At 36.2% G+C, this 16636-nt stretch overlaps 1 long non-coding RNA gene across 1 annotated transcript in view; it reads right to left on the bottom strand.

Annotated features, from left to right (window-relative positions):
- Nucleotides 1–6023, bottom strand: part of LOC145681073 (uncharacterized) — a 179855-nt gene extending 173832 nt beyond the window's left edge. Inside the window, exon 1 of the long non-coding RNA XR_014130719.1 lies at nt 5920–6023. This is a non-coding gene — a long non-coding RNA (uncharacterized LOC145681073). The remainder of the gene's footprint in view (nt 1–5919) is intronic.
- Nucleotides 6024–16636: the final 10613 nt, after the last annotated feature.

Genomic DNA, 16636 nt, shown 5'->3' with positions numbered 1-16636 from the left:
CTTACTACCTGCTGATCGCCCACAACGTCGCGATACACAAGATCGGGCTTTCCAATTCTCTTATATTTCCTATTTTTACTATATATTTGCGTTTCTTCTTATAAATTCCTATATTTTAACGAAACATCCTGTATTTTTGTGGCATTGCTACTTCCAGTCGTGAAAATAACGTAGGGAAATAAGATGAGAGTGGTTGGAGGGTCTCCACAGTAGGATGGTTGAATGAAAACTCTTCTGTTTCGTCCTTTCCTGCTTATTGCCTAAAGATAATTACACCAAAGAATATACAGTGAGTGCAAAAAGTGTCCATACACGTACAAAATAGAACAAAAACTAGTTTCGTCATTAAAAAGTTCTGTGGAGTAGTGATTTTAAAGACATAAATAATTTACTTAGGTGTATCAATACTTTTTGCACTAACTGTAGGCAAGTAATTGTAGAATATGTTATACATAGTCAAACCTTACCTTAAAAGTGCCAGCTGCAGAATGTTTACATTTTAGATTTTATTTTACATTTGAGCCGTATACTTAAAACACTGATTTTCTGATATAGATCCTTTTTACACTTTCGTTATGGTCGTTGTTTAGTACTGGTGAGCTACATACGAAAACACCAAGAAACTCGTATAAAATTTTGCAACGAGATACTTACCCATTTAGTTAGAGTAGAATGTATGTTCATATAACAGTTGGTGTAATTTCCATTTGATTTTTTGATTTTTTATTTCTACCTGTTGGATATTGTGTCTCTTCCTATAAACTCCTATATTTCCTACATTTTAACGAAACCTCCGATATTTTTGTGGCATTGCTATTTCCACTTGTTAAAATAAAATAGGGAAATAAGGTGTGGGTGAAGGTTTTTCACAGCTTCACGAAACCTCCTGTATTTTTTCGTCGTGATTTCCTATATATTTTTTTCATTAGCAATGGAAAGCCTGCAAGATTCAAATATTTTTGCGGCTGCATTATAACAAACATTTTCACTCCTGACCTAAAGTTATCGGTTTGGAAATCTATTATATCAAAGAATCGCACAGAATTCATACTTAATAGGCAATTATCCTGGTGGAGGCACTCGGTCGAAAAAGTGTAAAAAGCTTTTCAGGCATCCTGAATGAGGTTTTCCTCATTCACACCAGGCAAATGCCGGGTGGTACCTAACATATAGTCCCAGGCTGCTTCCTTCCCTTTCCCCGGATAGTGTGGTCGCCGAGAGACGTCACCCCTCAAAACGTGACGGGCTAACATGGCCATAGATTTCGAAAGCCCAGAAATCTAAATCCCTAACGAACAATTAATGACTGTGCGTTTGAAAATAACCTAATTGCTATTAAACAACACTTGAAAACACCCAGCGAAATAACAAGGATTGTCACAAATGAAAGACCACTGCTCTAGGGTTTGATAAAATAACATATTATCATTTCATAAAACTTGAGCCACACGTACAGTACACGACATAGAAAGTGTTACAAAAAATTAGAGTCCAAATTATTAACAAACTTTTACTGCCATAAAAGAGTTTCTGAGCAAGAGGAAGTTAATTAGGCACCCTGTAACTAAGCTACAAAAGGTCTACGTTCAATGTTAACGCCGCACCCACCGAGTCAACTTTTGGAATATGCCATTCTATTAGTTTCTCAACATAGCCAAAGGAAAAATATATGAATAACTGTGTACAGTTCTCCGTGGCTGAATGAATGAAGTCGTGGTTTGATAGCTAAGAGGTTTATGGTTCGAAACCCGTCTCGGAAACTGAAGATTTTTTAAAATTCTTAATTCTCCAGATCTTAAGATTCTTCTCTCCCTTCGCAATCATCTGATGTTCTAAAAAGAGTTCTCCTCCTCAATTCGACAACTGCCTTATGTGGTCCTCGCAGTTCGAAAACTTCCCTTCTTCTGTCTCACAAAATCACAAATTTCGTCATGATATGGGTGTTGTCCGATCATTTTTTTAAAAAAATCCAATTCTAAACTTCATATGTAATTCATCCTTATCTGTTGTCTCCATATTTGGATCTCTCTCAATGTTGTCCACTCTGAACGCACATGGCATGAGATAAAACCTTCGACTCTTTAAACCAAATGTAAGGACTCTAGGAATGTGCTATCGTAATTCTATAGATTTGTTGCTAAATGCAGCGTCATTTTAGATTTTGTTCGGGGGAAGGATTCTCCCCCGACTTAAGAGTTTCACTTTTTATATCAGTGTTTTAATATATATTTGTTCAAACAATATGTGTTTATCAAACTCAAGGGAGGGGGAATTACACCCTCCTGTCCTGCTGAAATGATGGCCCTGGAACATTTGCTTGCAAGTACTGGAAAAAATGAAATTAATCATTGAATAACACTAATTTCTGTCAGTAGTTTTTAGAGCTCTGCACCTGCTTTAATACTTTGGGAAGCACAAAACCTACTGCCGTGATTGGCAATTTCCATAGACTTCACAAGGAGTATCTTCCTAGCTTGATGTGATATGCAGTCCTTAAAGAAGGGAAAGAATGCAAATAATGTTTATGAAGCTATGGGAACATTTTGAGACATTTGTTTAAATTCAGGCTCTAAAAAGGCATTTCAGAACAAACAAATGAAAGAGACGGTTTTAGAGCTATAAAGCTTGAAAACAAGGTTCCTGTTTTTTTTTTTTTTTCGTTTGAGTGGAAAGAGTAAATTACGTCACACAGCCTGTTTAGACAAGGAGAGGAGTTGGATTGAATGCCAGGAGAACTTAGTCGATCAAAACGTGTGTTTCTAAATGCATATGCACACGGCGCAAGAGTTTGTTAGTAATTTGGAATTAACTTTTTGTAACATTTTCTATGCTGCGAACTGTACATGGTGGAGATAGTAGAAAGTGTAGAGACAGTTAGACAGGATTGTACGTAGTCAAGTTGGCAAAAAGGCAAACCTGCCACTCTAGCCGAAATTACTCACGCGTTTTCTGGTCCCTTGTGCCCACCAAAATCATTTTACGACGACTGAATAGTACGCCCGAAAGTCAGTATAGCGTGTTCAATTATTCCCCCACCCACTGTTGTGCCAGTTACATTTGTGTAGGGAACATCGTGATTGGGGATCAAAGAAGATGGTCCAATGTGACGTTCTCAGAATTATCATGGTTCTGTGCGACAAATAATTCTGGACACCATGATATCATGCACAATACATCAGTAAATGGAATAGGTATGGGTAGTTCTGGAGTTATGGTATGGGCGGTAATAATGAAAAATTAAAGTACGTCACTGCACATCTTCAACGCAGGATCCATTACTGGAGAACGCCATTTTACCGAGATCCTGAAAGGATACGATTGTGTTTTGTGTAGTGTAGAGCCTGACTTTGTTTTCGTGACTAAAAACGCACGCCCAAATAGAACTGCCCAAGTTTCAAAGATACTGAACATCAAGAGTGAGAACATCGACCGTATGAATTGGCCAGTACATTTTTCAGATGTTATTCTATTTAAATCTGCCCCTAAGTAAGAATTTGAGAACGTACGTCGGCTATCCTGAATTATTGCCGGCGATGTCTGAGCACTCATCTACAGTATGCCAAAACAAATGTACAGGATGTTATGTTGTTCGAGGTGGCCATACGCCTTACTGATCTGATTAGAATTTTCTATAGCCTTCCCCACAAATAGTGGCTAGCACGCGCACCTTTGATACACGGTTCGGGATTCGATTCCTGATGGGAGAACACTAAAATTTGAACACATTACAATGGTTGGAATTACATCTGAAGGTGTAAATCCACGTCTCATGTAAACTCGATGCTCAAAGGGATGCTGAACTATAATAAACGAACGAACTCTACACTCATGTCAACTTGTATTTCATATGCTCTTTCTAGATCGCTTTCATCTTATCACGTCGTTTCTTGGCATGGCGGGAAATTCCAGTCACTTTTTAATAATAAAGTCCGACTAATATTTACTCATATTGTTGCTTGATATACCCGAATCATACATCCAAAAGGTACGAGCGTATATGTATTTGAATACATTACATGCAGCTGTCAACAGTATCGGCGATTGGAGGTTTAAATGTGTGTGTGGGGAGGGGGAGGCATAATCTTAATATTTGTATATCAATGTTAGTTTCCCTGGTTGTTTCTAATACTTTGTTTGACAAAAGATTGTATAACTAATAGGATACTATCTTTTTTAGTTAAAATACTGTATATCGTATTTCATATTTTATTAAGTAAATTAACAAGATCAACGCAAGTAGGTACTAGCCCTTTGTACTCTTAGACAACGATAATGTAAGAAGATATTTGATTCCTTGCTCATGAACATCTTAAAATTCCGTATGGAAAATTGTGTGATCAGATTATTTAATAACAAATTTGCAAAACAAATAAATAGAAAGGATAATATTAATCATAGTAATGAATAATGAGGTTTGTTTTGTGGAAGTTATATTGAAACTAGGGATTAATGAACACCTTATATGTTTAATTCCACACATGCCATTAAATGTTATTACTCTTAGAAACGAAAGACAGTAAATGCCAGGGTGCGAATTGGCGGGGGGGATGCCAGGGATTTCCCCCCTGACAAAAATCTTTCCCACCCTGGAGAAGAAAAATTTTATCCCTGGCAGGGATAACTTTTTCCCCCTCTGGAGTATTTTTAAGTGGACATAAAGATAAGTAGGTCTACTTTGCGTAGCTAACCTAAATATTACTTGAGTGAAATTTTATGAAAGATCTCGCATCTCAACTGTTTTGTACTTGTTAGTGTATATATATATATATATATATATATATATATATATATATATATATATATATATATATATATATACATATGGGGGGAGGACTGGGTGCGCATATGGGTGAAATTCATCCCCCCCTGGGAAAATTTTTCAATTCGCACACTGGTAAATGCTACAAGCATATGATACGACATTTAAAGAAATACGCAATTGCAATATTAATTGCTTTGAAATGAAATGAAATCTTTACGTTTTACGTCCCACGCTTATGCTGGCTAGCGTAAAGGAGACAGTGATAAGTGAATGAAATGATGGAATGAAGAAAGTGGAAGGAAACGGGGAAACCCCGAGAAAACCCACGAACACGGTGTTTGTCCACCACAAATTTCACTTGGTGCGAACTGGGATCGAACCAAGCATCCCATGCACCAGAGTTGAACGCTCTACCACTGAGCCACCGTGGTCCCCCATTAATTGCTTTGAATTGCAATTAAAACGCAATTCCTGTAGCTTTCCTAACTTCACGGGAAGACAAATATCCAATACTACTCACGCAACAACAAATATTATATGATACCATTTTTTTTTCTATGAACCAGTAATACTCGACAACTATATGCGTTAAGGGGCAAGTTAAAAAAAGTGCCCCTCCCCCCTAATCACCGCCCCTGGTTGTCAAGTATTGTAGATGCAATATGTGTCGACAATGGTGGAACTGATGGGGGGAAAACTGGGAGTCACAATCCCGTTAAAATTTTCAAGTTTGCGTGAAATAAACTGTGATATTCAGTCATTTTTGAGTTCGATAATTTTGTTCTAGACATTCCATTCTTTTTCCGATAACTTTGTTGCAATAAGCCAAATTAAACTTCAACATAGGCTACATAGTTTCTCATAATAATTTAACTCGTTTCTGGGACATACAGGTGGATGTATGGATGATTGCACGTTAGAACTCGTCGTTAGTCACTATTTATCGTAAGCTAAGCCGCGACATTAATAATTACAAGACGTGCTAGGCAACAAACTAATTAACTTGCAAATATATACAAATTATCAGTTAGTCTACTTGTAAGTTAAATTTGGGCCATTCACATGTAACATACATATCTACTGTTTAATTTATATCGGAAACACATATGCTCTTTGTAAAATATCAGTATAATAAAAATTAAAAAAGGTAAAATTACTTGATTTTTAAAAAGTCTGAGTTGTTTTCTGATGTAAAACATAAGATCTTGTTTGCTTACAATTGGTAACAAGAAATAACCTGCCATTTTATGTTATCTAAACTAGGAACAGGGTGGCAAAGCTAGTATCAATAGAGCAACTAATTTGACGCCATAAATATTACCAAGTGTACAGACAGCTAATAAATCAGTCATAGGTAAATTCGCAGCTTGACTTGGCTGTAGCTATGCTGTTTCCTTCTTTTCAAATCTCGGTCAATAAAAATACTTTTTCTTTCTTTCTTTGTCGCGGCTGGCAATGAGTAACTACAAAAAGCTTTCACCCAAATCATGTAATCCACGGAACACACATGGCAAAATATTTAAACTTCTCCCATTGTTAGTTATCATATCTGTGTTGTTTTAATGTTTCTTTCGATAGCCAGTAATTAAAACTTTTAATTTCCTGAATTCTGGATGTGAAGTGATGTTAAAGAACGTCCCAAGCGGCGTTTGAAAGAACCATGTTGCACGCTGTTTTTAAAAAGGCCAGTGAACCTAGGATGTCCTACATACCGACCAAGGGAGAGAAGAGAGAATCGTATGATAGTTCCCGCCATCCGATGCCGGAGTTCTTATAACATTAGCTGCTGCTTGGTCGAATCACTACGATGTGTGGAATGTGAGACCGTCATTTCTGCCTCGTTTTCAGTTGAACCCAAGCCTCATAAACGCGTTCCGTCGAGTAAAACGTTATTACACTTAACTTGATGTCCTTCGACGAGTTTATTGCCACATCAAATAAATATGTCGTTTGCCAAACTGCAATAGAACAATTGTTACTTTGAGCAACTGTTGTGTAATAAATAAGGATTCTCGTCAGTTTATGGTCGTTTAAAACGCAATATTTTTTCCCCCGTTCGCTACAAATAGAAAACAAAAAAAGAATCTCCAACAGGTTAAATATTACGTACTTGTTTTATTATTATTATTATTTCTTTAATAAATATCAATTTTTCTTAATTTTCTTCTCAGATTTTAGATAATTTTCTTGACTATATCGTTACCATTGAAGTTCTTCGTTTGAGAGACACTGGTTCGATTCCCAGTGTATAGTGTAATCAGGGCCGGATTTACCATATGTGCAACACATGCATTTGTACGGGGCGGTAAGTTTCAAGGGGCGGAAAAATCTGTCATAACTATATTATTCAAACTAAATATTTCTTGTTAGAAACAGACTTTTTGATTAGGGTAATTAAATTTACTAATCTGACCTTCTCTTTGAATACTACTTCATAAATCATGTTTAAGTCGCATTAGCTTAAGATCCCATGAACAGTAATAAAGGAAATGGTTTTCCAGCATGAATTGCTTGATTGTTGTCTAATACAAGAACTCAATTGAAGGGTTTGGTGCAAGAAGGAGGCAGCTCCACTTTTTCCAGTATGTAGCAAATTAAAAAAAAAAAAAAAAAAAGTTTTAAAAATTCAGTTTTCACCGAAACCAAACAATACTCAGGCTTGTGTTAGGTTATGGGGTATCAAATACAACTGACCAGAAGACACACCAATGCATGCGCCTTCTTCTTTTCTAAGTGATAGGGTGTGCAACTCAATAGCGGCACAAAGTGGAGCTGCCTCCTTCTTGCACCAAACCCTTCAATTCTCGAACAGTAGCGAACACATATTCTATTTAGTTCAGGGATGCAAATAAGCAACAAAATTTTACTAGCCCAAGAAAAAAGCTACTAGCTCACATTCCACAGTAGAAATCATTTAGGGGCCTACTTATCTTCGGTATGATATTAAATACTCACCTGCACAGATGAACCACTCGCCCCGGGCGAGTGGTTATTTGCATCCCTGATTTAGTTAGTTATCACAGTTTGGATATGAAAACTGATTACGTGTTGTTTGCCACGACTCAATTTTGGTGTTGTTTGCCACGGTATTGTTTTCTCTGATTTATCTTATATCATAATCGTGAAGATTTATAGAAAATCGACTCAGAAGTTGAGGGTTGAAACATGACTGTATTATAACAATCAAAATAAATTATATTTATAAACAGAATACAAACGGTCCTAAACAATACAAACATACAATACAAACGGTCCCAAACACGTTATTGGGTTACTGTTCTTATTCCTAACCCTAGTTTTGAGTAATTCATTAAACATTTCTCTCCAAATTGATTTTAGAAGTGTTTTAATTTATTCTCAAAATTTAAATTATATCTGAACTTTCCATTTCTGACTTTGACTGTAAGCCATTTTAGTGGATTTATATTTTTGGTCATTTGACATTAACAGCACTCAATTGCTTATTAAATTATGTTTTAATGGGTTTGTATAGGCTGATTCTATTGAGATATATTTATATTTAAGTATAGTTTGAAAAAGATCAGAAGGATACTGTTACGCGTTTATAGTCATGCCAGGAAATATCTCCATTTCATCAGTTTGAAGTGTGATCTTCCGTTTACATTTGTTTTTATTGAGGTTTTCTACATATATTTGCTTCCTGTTGTTTCATACTATCAGGATCTCTGGTCAGATTTCAGCTCGCGCGAAGTGGAATTTGTGGTGGGCAAACACCGTGTGCGTGAGTTTTCTCGGGGTTCTTCTGTTTTCCTCCCACTTACTTCAATACACTATCTTTTATTCATTCTCATCATCATCATCATATACTTTAGCGTACACGGCATAAACGTAGGACGTAAAACGGAAATATTTCATTTCATTTCTCTTAAGTATATAAAATCCAGTTCTTTAGTCGCGTAGCATAACGAAAAATAGCACATTATGTAACAGGAGACGATATTAAGAAATCCGTCAAAAGAGAAAATGCAATTATAAAACTATCAATTTATTAAGCTATTGTGATATTGATTATGTTTTGTGTTCATTTGTTTCGCGTTTAATGTTGTCTTTCAGCAGCGAGTCTAATGAGACCTCTCTCGTTCCAAAAGCGAAAACACTTCCCACTTGTCCCAGGGAGTCAAAACGAAAGTGCCTGGCAACACTTCCTTTCACTCCAAGTGTGTATGTATCTTCCAACATCCTTGTTATCTTCACAATAATCAGATCTGATAAGATCAGAATGCAAAAGATTGTGGCAAAATCGTGTCAAACAACACAAAAATCGAGTCGTGGCAAGTAACACGCCACTATGAAAACTAATCGTGTTTTTGTCAGAAACAAATTTCTTATCATTGAAGGTGGAAGCAAGTTTTTTTTTTTTATTGTTATTTTTGTTTAAACAAATGTAGAAGGAAACTCAAGAAATAAAGATAAAAGAGCTAAGTTGCACTGGAATTGCAAACTAATATATTGAGAATGAAGCTGCATATTGAATTCTATAAAAAGAATGACCATCTTTCCTCTCCAAGTATGTTTACTTTATTTTTCACTAACACAATAGATTATTATTTAAAGAAAAAAGAACAGACACGACGAGATTGTATTTGTAGTGTTTAGGCCTTTCTGAGTGCAAGTGCACCTTTTCTCTCCTTCGTTGTTCATGATGGGGTAACATACTTAAAATCGTGGCTTTTAAGATTTGTTCTTTTTGGAGACAGGAAGCGGCAAATTGCCTAAGGCTGGCCCTGAGTGTGATTGATTCTACATTAAACCGCGACCTTGCCTCTCTCTCTTTGTCTTCAGCCTAGAAGCAAAAAAGGGACGTCATTTTTTAAAAAATATTATTATATCATTTATTGATTTTCTGTGTTTTGCTTCCGCAAACAACACGAGGATATGAAGGACGGAAATTTGCCGAACAACGACCGGGACTTGAATCTGGTGCAGTTGGCAGGCGCAAAATCCATCATACAAAATTAATTTTCATAAAGACCGATCCCCATCATATTCTATTGCCTCCGAAAGAATTGGGAGTGCACGACCACGCCACTGGCCCGATATTATTATTATTCTATTGATCTATACTTTTTTTCTAATCCATGCTGTTCTGATATTTCATAATTTCATGTATTCTTCTTTCTAGTATTACATATTTTATAGGCTTTTTGGTTCTCATGCTTTTCAAATCCTCTACGAAACATTTTTTCATAGAAAAATTATTAGAATGCTGCTCTTTTATTTCCTATCAGAAATTTTCTCTCTCGTAGTTTTCGTTACACCCTATAATCAGAGTAATAAATTTTGTAGAATCGTCAGCAAAGTAGATACTGTCTTCCTATGTATTATTTTTTTTTCTTTAATGAAGCTAGTTCTTTCTAAGAAGTCGTGGTTTGAAGTGTGTAAGCGTGGCAATTACCTTGAAACGAGGAGCGTAGATGTTTCCATAGATATTATTTCAGACACAAATTGATTCTTGAAAATTGCTGAAAATTCAACCGTCTTGCAGTACGTTTTGTAAATTCTTGCAAAAATAAAGTTGTGTTGACTATATACCACAACAAAAAGAATCGATTTGTATACTAAGGTTCTTAAGAGGACTGTACCCTGACAAACAGAAGGCCCAATAGTGGGAAACGGTAGGCAAGCCCATTGCCAACATTGGCCCCACGTCGTAAATTGGCCGATTTGTTGACCATTTGCCAACCAACAACTAAATTGTCAAAATAACGAAAGAAGTAAAATTGCAACTGGGAGTCAGTTTTGCTAACTATAGGGACATGCCCGTAAACGTAGAGACATTCAGACATTATTACTAACTGTAGAGACGTAAAGGGGGATTTCATAAATTAGTAGAAAACGTAGGAATTGTTTTTTTTTTTTTTTAAGAAAATAAGTGAAAATAAAGAAGAATTAACTGTCATACTGGTAAATAATTGGTCCATGTTACCGTGCTTCACAGTATCCTGACAAATTGTAAATGTGCCTGAGCTACTGCCTCTGGTTTTTATCGATTCAGGTTCTAATTTCCGAAAAGAAGAAAGAAGGGTACCGTCGAATAGGAGTTGAATTGATGAACTTCTATGTTGTATAACGCTAAAACAAAGATGAAAAACAAAATTGGAGCCAGAGCTTCTTAATTCAGAGCTGCTTTACTTATAAATTCCTCCCTGAAAACACAAGAAAAAAATTGTAGAACTTTTGGCATAAGGATGACCATATATAACGAAAATATTGTAAAGGTTCAGTTGTTCTTTAAGAGATTCGAACCCAGAGATACTGGGAAAGAGCCGTATGTCAAATACAAGGTCGCCTTTCAATGTTTTCAAAAAAAAATGTAAGGTGAGTGAAAACACATATTACATAATTTAATATAACGATGTTACGTGTAATGACATTTGTGATACATGATCATATATTCAGTATTAACATTAAGGTTAAAATTTACAGCAGCGACTTTTCAGTGAAAAGTAGAGGCATACTGTTGGTAGTACGAGATTAAAACTGTTGGATAAAGTACAACAAATTTTGATTGGGTCAACGTAATGTTTTTCAACTTCTATATTTTCATTTCCCAACCATGCTAACCATTAGCCCATGTAAAATCTACCAAGTATCCTGCTAGCGTATTGCCAAGGAATTTTTGTTTTCAAAGCACAATAGGAAGTTTATAACATGTATATAACCGTTTCTTCGAGTTGTTTTCCCTTATGTTCTTATTTTCCTTACTGTAAGAAAGTGAGTCATCTCCTTTCTGTGCATTCATTAAAAATCGCTGTTATCTTTAAAAAGAAGAAAGGAAGAAAAACCTCCAGATGCAAACCTCAACGGTCAAGGCCTTGGGTGAAATGTAGTGCTTGTTCATTTTATAATATACACTGTAGCTCCATTGAATTTTCAATTATAGTCCATATCTCACACATATACCTGTACTAAAAAAGCACACACTCCATTTGCTTAACACAATGGCAATTGAAGTGTGAAGTGACCGCATGTGACGTGATGAAATAGAGGTCATGATTGGCGTTGAGAGCGATGTAGGTCTCGATTATCTAACTCACGTTATGTGTGAATCATCACGTACTCTTTTACATCATTTGGATATGCCGTACGTAAGCCTGATATTGCTAGAAAGCGAATATGACCTTATTATTACTTAAAGCAATTTTACATATACAAATTGTCGTTTAATTAGTTTACTGGCATCTGCCATGTAGTATAGGATCTGTTACTTAAAATGAAATGAAATCTTCAAGTTCTACGTCCCACAGATATGCCGGTTAGGCTAAAGGAGAGGGAGATGATGAGTAATGAATGAAACGGTGGAATGAAGTGGGAGTAAACGGGAGATCCCCGAGAAAACCCACGAGCACGGTGTTTGTCCACCACAAAGTTCACACGGCGCGAGCTGGGATGGAACCAGAGACCCCAAGCACCCGAGGTGAACGCTGTACCACTGAGCCAACGCGCCCCCCGATCTGTTACTTAACACATGTGATACCCATCCACTTAATTCTACACCTTACCCATGAAATATAAATGGCACACAATGGTTAAGTTTTTATTTATTTTAATTTGAAAGAGCAGCGTTTGGAAAATATATATGGTGCCCACGAGTATACTGGATGTCAGAGTATATCACTTACTGGGAGCAAATAGAGGGACTGTTTTTTTTTTTTTTTTTTTTTAATAAGGACATACTGTAAAACTACACGTATAATAATATGCTTTCTACCACCTAAATTAAAGCGAAAAAAAAAACATTCTTGTCGTAAGAACTTTAATTATAGCACCCATGATTCCATTGAATGAGTTTGGTAGAGTACATTATGTGCTCCTAATTTTACGATTGCTTTCGAAAAGTATTGGAGAAATTTGAGGAATTCCTTCGGGTTTTTCTAAATGAAGGGAACTTACACTTTCTCGCCGGAGAAAGCGGGCAACCTTTTAGGTGGGGACTGACCACGTTAGCGGGCTAACGCAGGTGGGGACTGACTGACTCCCGGCATTAGGAGTCAACCTCTACCAGGTGCCAATAATAATAATAATAATAATAATAATAATAATAATAATAATAATAATAATAATAATAATAATAATAATAATAATAATAATAATTTCAGCATTGCAACCTGGAACGTACAAACTTTACGACGTGCAAATAAACTTGAAAATTTAAAAGTGGAGATGGATAAATGTAAAATGAACATACTGGGCTTGAGTGAAGTGAGATGATCAGGGTAAGGTGAGATAGTATCGGGAAGTTACATAATATTCTATTCACGTGGCATTAAGGCCAAGAAAAGTATCGCGATAGCAATGAGGAACGAAGCAGCAAGAAGCTCCAGTGACCGCTTGATATTCGTAAAGCTAAGTGCAAAACCAGTGGATATTCTGATAATACAAATATACAGAGTGGCCCAAAAGTAGGTATACAGTACCGTAATCAGCTCATTGCATTTTATATCATTTCTTATTGTAATCCATCAGGTAGACTTAGTTTCTTTATTATTTATTCTTAATGTGTCTTAAACTCAAAACAGCCGAAGCAAATAAACATATCAACTAGAATGTTATACTTGATCAATGCAGGGGTGTATACCTACTTTTGGGCCACCCTGTATATGCCAAGAACCGACCATGATGTCAATGAAGTAGATGTAACCTATGATGAGATTAGTGATATATTGCATTAGGAGGAAAGAGGTAAGGTCAACCCCATAGTAGTGGATTTCAACAGCGTAGTGAAAGAAGGAGCCGCGAATAAGGGGGTGGGACCTTTGTACTAGATAGAAGAAAAGCACGGGGTCAAGTGCTTATCAACTCCTGTAGGCAACTTGATATGGGGTGACGAATACGTGGTTTAAGAAAGAAAAAAAAAAAAAACAACTATACATGTGGAAAAGTCCAGGAGACAAGAAACGCTACTAGATCAATTGCTTTCTTGTCAAGCAATTTCAGGAATAGTGAACGAGCCATGGGGACACTACCGGGAGCGGGCATTGATTCAGATTACAATCTCTTAGTGGCTGAAGTGCAAACCTGATTAAAGACAATCAAGAAAAGTGGGAGGAGAAATCGAAAATGGAACTTAGAGCAACTAAGTATGAAAGAAGAGATCGAAAAAAAATTGTGTGTGATTGGCGATATAGCAGGCAATGTAGAAAATAGTTGGGGAAAAGTTAAATAGATTCTACTAGACATACTCCACAATAACATTGACAGGATGGAAAGAATGCCGAGAAAACTTTGGATAACTGAAGTAGTGCTTAAGAAAATGGAGGAATGCAGAAGAGAAAAAAAAACACGGATATCAAAGAAATCTGAACAATGAATTGAGAAGAGCGGCGGACAAAGCCAAGAAGAAATGTATGGGACACATATGTGAAGAAATAATAGATAACGGCGCAGCGGATATGATCTCATGTATCAGAAAACACAAAAAATTAGTTGGGAAAGCTAACAAAAGTATACGCACGTTTGGAATCGAATATCAACATGGTCATGTAGTCATTGGCCATCAAAGAATCCTTAGAATTTAGGAGAAATACATATAGGATCTGTATAATCAGAAGAACTTCCCAAAAGATATTGCGATCGAAGCAAAGGGAGAGATAGATGATGAAGAAAAAGAACCCATTATATTGAAAAGTGAAGTAGTAGAAACCATCAAAGACATGCGAAGGAGGAAGGCCACTACAGACTACGACATACCAGCAGATTTGGTCAAGGGATTAGAAGACAATGCAATGAAAGTACTGACTTCACTTATTAACAACATTTACCTGTGTGAAGAATGGCCAAAGGATTTTCTTGATGTTACAATGGTTGCATTACCATAGGGGTAAAAAAGCAAAGAAATGCAACGATCACAGAACCATTAGCCTTATTTCCTACACTGAAAATATTATTGCGCGCGTACTGAACAGGCGGCTGAAAAATAAGATGGAAGAGATGTTGGAGGAAGTTCAATTGGGATTCCAGAGAAGAAAGAGCATGAAAGATGCTGTTGGATTGACGAGAATTTTATCAGAAGAAGTTATTGACGCAAAGAAGGAGTCGTGTTTGTGCTTCACCGATTAGCACAAAGCTTTCGATCGGGTCAATTGGATCAAACTTCTGAAAATACTTAGAAAAACTTGAGGTAAACTGGACAGACGACTCGAATGTCAAAACGTGTACATAGAAAAACGAGTAAAGTTGCGTTTGAATGAAGGAGAAACCAATAGTGTGGAGATTGGAAGAGGAGTCAGACAAGGATGTAGTATGCCACTTTAATTATTCAACATTTACAGTGAAAGTTTAATGAAGGAAACATTTATGGAAATTGGATATTTCAAGATTGGAGTGCAGATCAGTAGCAAGATTAGATACGGTTATTATAACTAGAACTGAAAGAAAATAACACAATCATTACTAGTATATATCAGTTTACACTATGCATAAAATGTACAGAACAAATACACTATGTATTTTACTTTCACACTGCACACTTTTTTTTGAAGTTTGAAATATATATGTAAATTTTATACCATAAAATTCCGTTAAATTACCCTAATTCACGAATCAAACAAAAATAGATTTGTCTTTAAATATATATTTCTTCAGAGATTCGAAAGTAGTTTTTTTCAGTTCAGTTCAATTCAGCTCATTCTCTCTCATTATGGCAGGTTCTTGGTCCTCGGAGAGCAGAATGTAGTGGAAGTGTTGAACTGTATCCATTTGACACTTCATTTTGTTTCGACCTCGAAATACACAAAAAGAGTTCAGAATTAAAATCTTCGCAATGCATCGTTGCCAACACATACCATAAACAAAACGCTACAAATTTATGCATTCATCCAATATAAATAATTTAGTTTTAAAATGGGCTATCTTGTTTCAATAATAATAGCTATGTACCACACTTAAGTAATAGTGTTACAAAGTTATGATCATAAATTAAAACACTAAATTATGATGTTCTTTCGCAAAGTAAATATTTGTCAAATATATGAAAATAGTTTCCCTCCTTTATGTTCTAGGACAGTTTTATTAAGAAAAAAAAATATGTCCGTTCTTCCTTCTTTTCGGTCTCCTTGGACGCCGTCTTCACAGGCTTCGAACCTTGAGTTCCTGTAGTCTTCTCTCTATTTCAGTAAACACTTTGGTATTTGTAATAGTTAGGTATGAGTCCTTTTTCAATATTGCAGTTGGAATCACTAAGATACATATACAGGGTGTTTCAGATAAAACGTCCAGTGCTTATAAATCCGAAACGGTTGAGAATAAAAAGATGAAACAAAAACTGAGATAGGAAAATGTCATAGGGCGCATCACATGGTGTTGTTGTGGTGACCCACAGGGCCCTCCTTCAAGGGGGCCCAGGGGCCAACTTCAAATTTTCAAATAGGAACATGTATTGAATCATACCTCATTCAATAGTACTTGGAAAACGAAACAACTTTTGTAGGAAACAATTTTCGATTTGGGCCACCGTTTTTAAATGACCGCAAAAAGTGAGTCCTATATCAGATAAAACGTCCAGTGCTTATAAATCCGAAATGGCTGAGAATAAAAAGATGAAACAAAAACTGAGATAGGAAAATGTCATAGGGCACATCACATGGTGTTGTTGTGGAGACTCCCAGGGCCCTCCTTTAAGGGGGCCAAGGGGCCAACTTCAAATTTTCAAATAGGAACACGTATTGAATCATACCTCATTCAATAGTACTTGAAAAACGAAACAACTTTTGTAGGAAACAATTTTCGATCTGGGCCACCGTTTTCAAAATGGCCGCAAAAAGTGTCCTGTATCAAATAAAACGTCCAGTGCTTATAGGCCTAAATCAGAAACGGCTGAGAATAGAGAGATGAAACAAAAACTGAGATAGAAAC

The sequence above is a fragment of the Thermobia domestica genome, chromosome 3 (genome assembly GCF_964235325.1).
Source record: "Thermobia domestica chromosome 3, izTheDome1.hap1.1, whole genome shotgun sequence".
Classification (NCBI taxonomy): Eukaryota; Metazoa; Arthropoda; class Insecta; order Zygentoma; family Lepismatidae; genus Thermobia; species Thermobia domestica.
This window is presented reverse-complemented; position numbering and strand designations above follow the sequence as displayed.